An 11,211-nucleotide genomic window follows, 5' to 3' on the forward strand; every position below is an offset into this window, starting at 1 on the left:
CAGGAATCCCAACAGTGGAATTTTTTGTCTGCTTGTTGGGTTTTGTTGGACTTTATTTTCCTAACAGCCAACCCGATTCTGGTCTCTGTTTGGCAAGCATTTCAGAAACAGCTGGTACATGACCATATGCCGTGCTGGCACTGCTGTGAGCTTATTTCCCACTTGTCCTCCTGGTCAATCAGAGCTGCTCCATGTGCTGAAGGACAGCTGGTCCCTTGGCATGCGAAGCAGCTAATGAACTTTTCCTCCAAAAAGCCATACGGACAGAGCATGCTAACTCCGATCAGAGGCTGTTCCTTTCTGAACTGCTATCAAAGATGGAAGTTCTCTATGGGAACTCTCTTTGTTGCCCCTGTGTGACAACCTGCACGCAGCGAGAACAACTAGGTGGGTGTGCATTGTAGGTGACAGCACTTGTTTGGAAAATCAAGGCTAAATATCTGTGTGGAAAAGAATGCTAAACCACATCTGAGTGACTGATGGATTTGTGCTTTTAGCTGTCGGCCACAGCAAGTACAGCTGTTTCCCTTTTTCATTCTGACCCCTGCTGGAAAGGGTCTCCAATAAATTTCTAAAAAATGTATCAGTTTCACCAATAATATTTTTTCCTATTAAGGAACATATTGAAGGAGGAATTGCACAGCAGTTCAGTATTACATAGCCATGGCTTGTAAGCATTTTACTGTCAGCCATCCATCTTACTTCCTTAAAATTGGTCAGTTTATAATATTCCCTAAAATTTCCTGCTAGGTGCAATAAAAAAAACCCTGATTTTCCCTGGGCAGGGGTTCTGTATCAGTTAACTTTGAAAGTCATGATAGCCAATCATTAGACAGTCCTCTATTGTTCACACTTCATAAACTGTTCGTATAAAATGCTTGATAGAAGCACTCTGCCCATTCAGCATTTTAGAAATGGAGGTAGAGCAACATTCATGAGGGAATAAATGTAGTTTAAGAACAAAAAAGACCATCTAAGTGTGCAGAATCTAAATATATACATAAATTCATAGATATTTTTAAAATCCAGAAAATGGATGGACCTTAATGTAAGGTGAACAAGGAACATCCAACAGATACATGATGCGTTTTGTTGGATATCTTGATGTACAGCTTCAGAAGTATATAATTATCTCTTTGAAACTACTTTGCTTTATTGCATGAAAGCTTGCATAACTTTTTTACTACTTTTCATGGTCCATTTCAGGTTTTGAGCAAAGACTCACACAAAACATTCACACCTCCCAGAAGTAATAACTAGGTTCAAAAGACACATTCAGAAGGCATTCCTCAGCACTAGATCAGGTTTCAGATTCCTTTTTACTGATCCCTCTTTCCTAATAATATCCCTGCACAGCGAAAAAGCAAGCTGTAGATACCCACAGCATCAGAGGGCCACTTTGTTGTCAGCATCAAGGACCTCATCCACCGCAGTGAATGGAAAGTAACATTACATTTTAGTAGGATCTGCATTAGGCTACAGTTCGACCTTTTTCCTTTCAGACTTCTCTCTTACAGGTTTCAGTATCTTTAACAGGAACGTGCTAGCATGGTGAGTTTGGAAGATCTGAGTCAATTGAAAAATCAATTACATAATTCACAGTAAAATTATTTTCTGTTTAATACAACTATATCACTGTAACCTCAAAATGTATTTTTGCTTTCTTTGAACACAAACTGCACATAGGAAACTGTCACAGAAATTGCAGGTCAGGCAGCACTGTCCTGTACCAAGAATGTCTGGGCTTGGTGTTGGTGTTTCTTTGGGACTACATTTTTTTTAAAGTTATTCTGCGTCTGTATACTCTTGCCCTTTTTCATCCTGCAGCACTAACAATTGGGAAACCCTAATAATACCTTGAGAAACCTTTGGGAAGTCCAAAATAATACATGAACAGGACTCAGCATGCTGCTCTGTGCATAAAACAGACCACCTGAAGTCTACCGTAAGAAATACTCTGAGAAGATGTGAAAGAACCCTGATAATTGCCTACACCGCTTTGGACAAACAGCCAAGCAGTACAAAAGATAAAGAAAATGAAAGCTTTATACCACATAATGAATGCAAAAGTCCAAGTACCTAGATACAGCATTTGACACAATAAACCAAGGAACAGCTTTCACTAGTGGTGTAATGAAAAGACTACAGAAAGTACAGTGTTATAAAAATGAAATTATTTCCACAAGTGATGAAATACAAAGCAAGTATTACACGCGATTGTATTTTAAGGACAGTTAGTCACCGTAAAATACACCAATGTCTCAAAATCTGATCTTTTTTTTGGTAATGCATATGTAGAAGAATTTGATGTCATAATGAGGTACTAATTTAATTGCATTATATTTGTTGCTACATCAGCTATTGTCAAGCCATTAAGTTAATTACATGTTAAGTTTTAAACTAGATGAAACACATTATGACATCTGTTTTTTCCTATTTACTACAGCATTCCAGAATTACCATGTTGGAAATGTCTGAGGTTTTGGCAGCTTGCTGTCTTACAAATAGTTCATGAATACAATTAACCATCCTTGAGTAGCCTGCAGCATCAGCATCCAATCCTTGCCTTACTCGTCAGAAATACAATTACTGTTCCACACTAATTCCACCAAACATTTTTTTCAGATATTGGCCATATTCTCAGTCAGTGAAGATGCTGAAAACAGAGTGGATTGCATTATACTAGCTGACGACCCAGCTACAGATTTTGGAATGAATATACTAAAAGAGTCATCTTTATTAATGATCTGTATGAAATGAAATGAAAAGTGAAAGAAACACATGAAAATGTATCGAGTTCTTAAAGTAATTGCATCAAAGGTATTATTCTTTTCATCCAATGCATCAGCATTTTCTTAACATGATATTCTGTTGCAGGCCCTAGTAAAAGAAAAGATCCTTTGTGTATTAATGGCTTATTGTCCTGGCACCTTGACATTATGTTTTGACTGATCAAAAAAGCTTTCTTACCTGATCCCATGGTAAAAACTGCAAAGCAAAAATAGTGCATGTTTTCAGATGTTTAAAAAAAAAGAAATACATGTTTTGAAAACTGTGGCATTTAAGTGAATCTGTATGCATGACTTATAGGCTGTAATAAACTCATGTTTATTCTGTATATTTTTTTAATGTGTAAGCTAACATATTTTATCTGTGTGGGAGCAGAAGGGAGAAGGGCCATTGCTGCTTTCTGATAGAACTGATAACCTAGGAAGTGCTGCCATTAAAAATAAGTAATTCCATAGGTATTGAAGAACCATTAAGGGTGGCTGATTAATACCAGCAGCCATTACAAAGAGTTCATATCGAATAGGAAAAAAAGTCAAGTTTGACAAAAGCAGAATTTGAAAAAGGTATTGAATCCCAACAAAAATATTAGCATTTTCATCTTAGAAAAAAATTGTTTCGAAATACATGCTGAGATCTAGTACCTGCATTTCCAAATCTTTAACTACACTGAGGAGAGATTTCTAGCTTGTGTGATTGACTACAGGGCTGTCAGCCTGAAATAGAAAAAACTGAGCAGCACGACAGAAGGAAAGGATATTTTTCTGTCAAGAAGTAGCTAATATTTCAATACTTTGCAGCTACACTGATATGCTCTCTGAAGTATCTTTCATGATAATTTGGCTTGTAATTCTAAGTGAATGGTATTTAGATGCTCATTTGAAGAGTTACTCACTGGAACTTGTTAATGGGAACAAAAGTATCTGACTTTCTAAGGCCAATTTATGTATATATGTTATAAAGGTGTTTTCTATCAAGAAGCTATCTCTGTTGAGATGAAAACTACTTATTTTCTAGTTTAATCAGGATTTTGTGTTGAAATTGGTGTGTCTTTTGAGTTTGATACTATTTCAATATCAACTCCCAAGAGACAAAAAAAGTAGGCATAGCTTTAACTGGCTGAATGAAAATTACTGTCTTGATGTTAAAACCGTCACATATTTCAGCAGTTGAAGAGGTCATGAAATAAAGAAATGGTTAAATGTCTAGACCCAGCCAGCTTTTCCAGGTGTAGGGAAGATGGAGGTCATTTCCCCTAAGAAAGCAACATTTTTTTTTCTTAGAGGCTGATTGTAGGCCCAGATAGAGCTAAATGATGAACTTACTGTGGTCAGATAACACAAGGAGGAGGCACTAAAAACCAAACTAATGCAGTGGTGGTGTATCAGAAGAGGACAGTAGATGCCAGGTTTGGGCCACAACTACAGATCACAGATGGGAGTATAATCCTACGAGATGGATCGCTTGGACTTTATTTGTTGAAGGGGTAAAAGGAATGCAGTATCATTAAATAAGAGAATAGTTTATTTCTCAGAACAAATATTTTCTTCCTAAATGTCAATGTCAATAATCACAGCGGTGAATAAGAATTGGCAGCTAAAGCCATTGCTTTCTGGCTTGTTGCAATATTTTGATTTTACAGGTCTTTATTCCTGGGAGCATAGTTTCACAGACGCATGTGCTTCTGTACATTGAACAGTACTTCATTGCAAAGTTTTTCAGGTAGGAAATGAAATCCTTAAGAAAAAAGCTGAAAACTCCATGCTTCACTGTTGTGCATGAAACTGATTTCCATATCTGGAATTGAAGCATTGCTGTGCCAAAAAATATTTTGGCAATATTTCTTCCGCAGTCAATGAAAAACTATAAGCCCCTGTAAAAAGGGATTCAGAGCACCTGTATGAGGCACCAGCTTCTCTGCCCCGACTGCCTGGGGTTGCCAGCTGACCCAGGACTCCCGTGTGCTGAAATGGAGAAGTACTTAGAGCTCATCAGTGGAAAACACTATTGAAAACCATCTGAAGAGTCAGCAGGTTTGGCTTTGCCAGAAATAACTCTGGACACTAAGACGTTTTTACAAGTAAGTAGGGGCCATGAGGGGCCGCCACTTCACATCTGCATGACGGCACTTCCTTCTCTCCAGTCCCCAAAACGGTGTGGCAGCATCCATGTTTCCTGTCGGGAATGGTTCTTGGCATGTGCTATCTCCAAATGATGCTAGGCAGTTGTTATTGGCCAACTGTGCTAACAGTTAAGTACTATGTAGTCCTGTGTTTAAGTCCATACCCCCATCTTGGTTTATATGCCACTGTAAACATAACTTCAGAGTTCAAAATACTGTTTTATGTCTTCAGAGCGGGTAGGTACCAGTGGAGGATGTAGCTGTGGCAGCCCTGTGCACAGTAATCTGTTGATTTGTGCATTTGTCTTAGAAGACAGAAATGTTTCTTGTAGGACATTTTCAGTCTTGAGTAAGGTGAACTCACTGATTCTGATTTTCCAAAGGAATGAGCAAATGGTAGAATGCCCTAGGATACAGGCCACTCTCCATCCCTCTTGTTGCAACTAGGTTATTGTTCAGAAAGGAAAGGCAGAACCAAGAAGAATATAAAACCAGACCCTAACTCCCTATATCTTGTTGCTGAAGATACTCCTTTGAAATGAAAAGTCTAAAAGTCTTGGAATTCAAACTCTACTTCCATTTATATGTATGCACTTTACTCAGCTCTGTAATGCAAAATGTAAACACTATCTATCTCATAGGTGAGTTACTGAGAGTTAAGAGGAGGGAGGATATGGACCACATCCTAAGCTATTCTCTAGACTGCTGGTTAGAGCACTCTTCTGGAAGAGCTCTCTCCACAGGCGGCAGGATAAGAGTGCTAATGTCAGCTGGGAGTACTAAATGGATTTTGAGCTAAATTCAGTGCTATTAATCGATGCTACATGTGGGAATGGGTGCATGGGGATGAGTTTAGGCACTTCTTTCTCAATTACAGCTTTAAGAGTTCAGTTTGGGATACTTTTAAGTATGTGTGGGGATCTTTGTAGAAAATTTTGCAGTCTGACGTGGAAACTGTAGTAAATTTTAAGCTCTTCCATGGATAATAGGTGACCTGAATAGCTCTCTCGGATTTTAGGCACCATGCAGACTGGGGCTATTACAAAGCTGATAGGAAGACCAATGAGCAGAGATAGGCTCTTAAAACTGAAATGTGTTACTTGCTCTCTCATCTTCAAGACATGCACACTTGGAAAAGTAAAGAAGGCAGCTTCCCTGCTTACAGTCACATAACTTTTGAATGAGGGGGTAAATTCCCATAGTTTGGATTCACCTCCTTAAGATATTTGATACATTTTCTGTGCGTCTGTGCAGTATTTCTTCTGTGAATTAGGTTAACCATATATATGATACTAGTCTTCATGTTCCTGGTTTCGTAGATTTTCATGTCTGGTAAGGTATCGTGCAGTGAAAGTGAGGCATTCAGCTGCAGTTTCTTTTCAGCAAACTCATTAACTGACTTTTCTAGACAGTCACTACTTGTCATTATTTGTGACAAGGGAGTTTTGAAAACTTACACAAGCTAGTGGTAGAAAGAAGTACTTCCAATGTATGTTAAAAGTACTGCCCCATTTGTTTTACAAAGAAAACCTTAGCAATAGCTCAGTTGAAACTTAGTAACTGCCTGATTTCACTGCTGTTAGTGGTCTCATGCAAAGTCAATGACAAGCACTTACATTTTTCCGCGAGCGGTCTCAAATTTTGAGCGTGTGATTGTGTCAACTATTCAGCTTTCTGTAGTTACATGAGGTGATAACAAACTTCCATGATTTGTTAAATTTTTTTTACCCATAGATGCAGAGGACTTTTTAACTGCGCACCTTTTTCTGGCTCACCATCCCATTTCAGGGGTTCACCTGAGGCATGTCTCATCGGGGGCAGCCAGGTTTTCAGTTTATGCCGTAGCAGGTTCAGTCAGCATACTTATTTGCTTGTGATGTTGATTTTGGGGGGATTTTATTTTAATTCTGCACCAATTAGGTTCTCCAGTGCACTTCTCTTCTTTTCCATGGTGGTAGGTTTTGTAATGTCAGCTGATATTATATTCCTTTGGCACACCTATCATTTGCATGCACATAAGGCACTGAAGGTGCTCATTATTTTCATCTACCAAGTAATCTTGTTCCCACTTAATTTGAAATACATTGTTCTCTGTATCCTAATTTTGGCTTTTACAGTTACTTGCCTCATTGCATTTGGATTACACTGCACATCATATTTAAAACCCGCAAGATAAAACATCACAATAAATAGATACGTAGATATAACTGCAATGGAAACATTATGGCAGCTAGGGAGGTTGACATGATTTATCACCTGTCAAGAGTACATCATCGTAGGCATAGTGGACAGTACAGTGCTGCTCCACTGAGTAGAAGCTCAGTCTTTCCACTGGTCTCACCAGGCTCTCGGCCTTTCCAGGGCTGAATAGAGAGGTTGTACCAACATGTTTCTGCACTCACACACAACAGCGGCAGAAATCTCTACAGACAGGCTCTTGTGATGATATTATTGCAGCAGCAACCCATCCTCAGAGGAGCTGAGAAAGTTTATCAGAGGTTCACGCACCTGCATACTCCATGTTTTTAACCTTGGAGCGGCTGCTGGACAAATATGCCAGTCTTTGCTTGCCCAGCGATGGCAAACCACTCCTTCATGTGGAAGCAGCAACTTCTGCTGAGATTCATGCATCTCCTGAATTAGCCATTTCCTTTCATCTCTGCCTCCAAGATTGTACAAGATGGTAATGATGGTATGAGAAGAATTGTCTTGTGGGCTGTATTTGGCTTGCACAACACCCACAGTAGTGTATCATATTTGCAGACAATATCAGTTGCTGTTTGCAGTGGCTAAATGTCTCAGTAAGAGATTAATGTAATGCCAATGAAAGAAATAAGCTTCATAATTTATCTCTTTGGGAAGGTAAGTTTTACCACATACAACTATGAATACTCCTTTCGTCTTGCATAAGGGTTGTTTCTTTCACTTTCAGTCCCTTTTCCATTTGACATCAGATAATCAAAAGAGCCATTTGGACACTACAATGTAAGGGAGTCCACAAGGAGTCACAGCAGAATATTTATATTTATATTGTGTCGGAAAACCTGCTTCTGAAGATAAAGCATTAGGTGAAAAATATGGGGTACATTTAGTTTTCCAGAAGGGAACACACCCTATAAGCCACAATGCCTGGAAGGGCTCTGGGGAAGGACCATACGAGCTCTATCACACTTCGACAGGGTATAGAGTATATGTAAAGTCCTAATAATTTCCCAACTTCAGCATGCCCACATTTCAGTTGTGGACTTCTAGAAAGCACACAATAACAATGATGCAGACGATTTTTCAGTTTAGCAAAATGTCAGAGAAGACACTATACAGAGATTAATCTATGTTTACCTGGTTAATATACACAAATCCCTTACTCCTCTGGGAAAAAGAAAATACTGGTGTTGCAAAGTTTGTTGCACAGGTCCATAAAAGTAAAAGCAGCAATCCATAAATGTACATGTATATGCTAATGTATATTAATGTCTATAAATTATACTGGGTTTTGAGATAGGAGTGCTGAATGGTACGTCTCTGCATTTCTCAGTATAAGCGTACATCATTTCCATGCATGTTTCAAGAGATTGACTGAATTCTTGAAGGTGAATGATAAGGGATTGTGGGTTGTGGAGCACTGAGATAATGCCAAGAGTCACCTGCAGGGTATGGAAAGGATACAGCTACCAAACGTACTACGTCAGACCTCACAAAAGTTGAATATTTAAGTTGTCTCAGTGTTGTTTAATAAATTTTTCAGCATCTTGTGATCACTTAGTTCTCTTTTGGTGGATTGCCTGGAGAGTGTCCCAGTCACAGGGAAATACTGGTTTACTATGATAAACATTCCTTTGGGAATGCATGTTGTTAAGCTGCTCTTTTAAACACTGAAGTGTAGGCTAAGCCTTAAATGTGTGCTGATATCTCCTTGATTTCACTAGGATTTAATCACAGGTTAACGTGGTTTCCTAAATTAGGGCCAGAAAGATAAACAATTTACAACTAATTGAACAGGAAGAACCCAGCCTGTTAAGATCTTAGTCTGCTCTCATCATCCATATATACATGCTTACAATATCATTTTCATATAAGTCTGGGCAAAATTAGAGCTTTTTAAAAAGCATTCATAATTTGCATAGGGTTTTCAGATAACAGCACGGGACAAGACTGAGGGACACAGGCAGGAAATTTGTAAGAGAAGGGAATACATCATAGCCTGCCTGTGAACTTCCTTGAACTGAGAACTCATTGAATTTGGAGAATTAATTCAAACCCATCTCTACAGCAAACATAATTTGGAATGGCCAGAAGATGCTGGGTTGATATGCAAAAGACAATTAATAAAACAAAAGCTATTCATGTATTTCATGACATGCATCCTGGCAGTAAAATTGATATTGTAAAGCCAGTGGGGCCTGGGTCACCGGTATTCAAGACTATACCTTTAAATATTGGAAAGATTTACCAGGACTTGCAGAACGAACCATTTTCATACCTAGGAAGTTTCTATCTTACAGAAAATAATGTATTATTATAATTCAAAGGTTCGGTGCCATGTAAAGAGAATTTCTTATGTATACCAAGAATACAGGAAATACAAAAAAAGTAAAGGAGTAGTCCATTATGAAAGAGATTAAATAATTAGACAAATAATATTATTGAAATGTATGCTTTAGATAATTTTCTGTGCTATATCAACAAAAATAGCATAATATAAACATTTCAAATATAAAACATGTAATTAATATACATAAATTTAGCTAGCATATACAAAATAGAGACAACTGTAAAACAGAAATAGAGACAGTTTGAATTAAGCAAGAGTAGCTATTCTCTCACACCTAGTATACAAACAGCTGGGACTAGCTTCTGTTTCTTTTATTCTAGTTTAACTCTACTTGTATTTGATCATTTACAGAACTAAAGCAGTAAAACTGAGACCAAATATGATCTTGCAGTGACAGAACACGCTGCCTGGAACTTACATATGGGAACATCTGACAATATTAGTGCTGATCCTGAAAATATTTTCACATGTGAATAGTTTTATTTCTGTATTTAAGACCTTGCATAAAAGGTATGCCACATGTCAAGTAATTATGCAAACCAAAACTTTTATTCTTTTTTTTTTGCAGTTTAATTGTAGTAAATTTACTAGTAAGGGACAGCAAGGAATAATGGGCTCCAAATTCTGGTTTGGTTTGTTAGATCCCACATCTGTGTACTATTCTCTTGTTTCCTAACTTTCAATATATCCTTCTCAGCAGCCACCCAGTGCATGATGCATTGAGTTCACTACCTCATGTGATATATCTGGTTATAGTGTCAGAAACAAGGTTACTCAGTGATTCAGCCTAATGGAATTACAGGTAGCAGTTGGTAATGGAATTACTTGTAGCAATTTCTCCATAAATACATAATGAGGGGAATCTTCAAAAAGAGGTAACGTTGCTGAGCAGATCGATTGTGTCCATTTGGATATTCAAGATAATAAATAGGAACAAAATGTGTTTTGTTGAAGTATTCTGTATGAAAATTTGCATTTTCTGTAACACGGATTTTTAAGAAATTAATACCTCAAACTGAAAAATCGCATTCAAGAATTTGGAGCTTTGAACTTCATTTGAAATCTGAATTCAGATTTGGATCCAAAATTAGTAAATGAACTAGTAAGCACAGCTGAAATTTCTGCCTTAAATGGTGGCTATTGCACAAGAAAAGAAAAAGGTGTAGAAGCTAATAACAGTTCCACCCAACTAATATATAGCACTTGTTTGTCATCGTTATTTCTCAAAGTGCTTTGCAAATTGACCTTCTCTCATTTTGTATAGGAGGGAACTGAGACACAGAGAGAGAAGGTGATTTACCAGAGGTTTTACAGCAGGCCAGAGGCAGAGTCCCACACAGAAGCCCAGTCTCTGCTGCCTGGTCCTGCCGTCTGTCCACCAGCGCTGTGGTGCTATCAGTGATCACTGAAAAACAAAAATCTTCTTCAGAGAGTATTAACCAGCTTCCACCATAATGCAGTGCATTTCTTATCCATATATATGCATATTCCCTTACTTTCTCTGACTGGAAGAACAAGGAAAACTCCCTTCAATTTTCAGGATGAGAAACTGGAACATTATCGTAAAATTAATGCTGGCAGAAACATTTATCCCTCTGTGACCTTCTACTGTTTTCTTAAATGAGCAGCTTCTCTCCCTCCAGCCGTAGTAATTCCCTCTTCGTTCCTATTCAAAGAATCAGTTCAGACCGATTCAAGTACTTTTACAGGCAGCCACCAAATGAATGCATTGCATTTCACTGAGTTGCAA

Source organism: Ciconia boyciana, chromosome 5, assembly GCF_034638445.1.
Source record: "Ciconia boyciana chromosome 5, ASM3463844v1, whole genome shotgun sequence".
NCBI lineage: Eukaryota > Metazoa > Chordata > Aves > Ciconiiformes > Ciconiidae > Ciconia > Ciconia boyciana.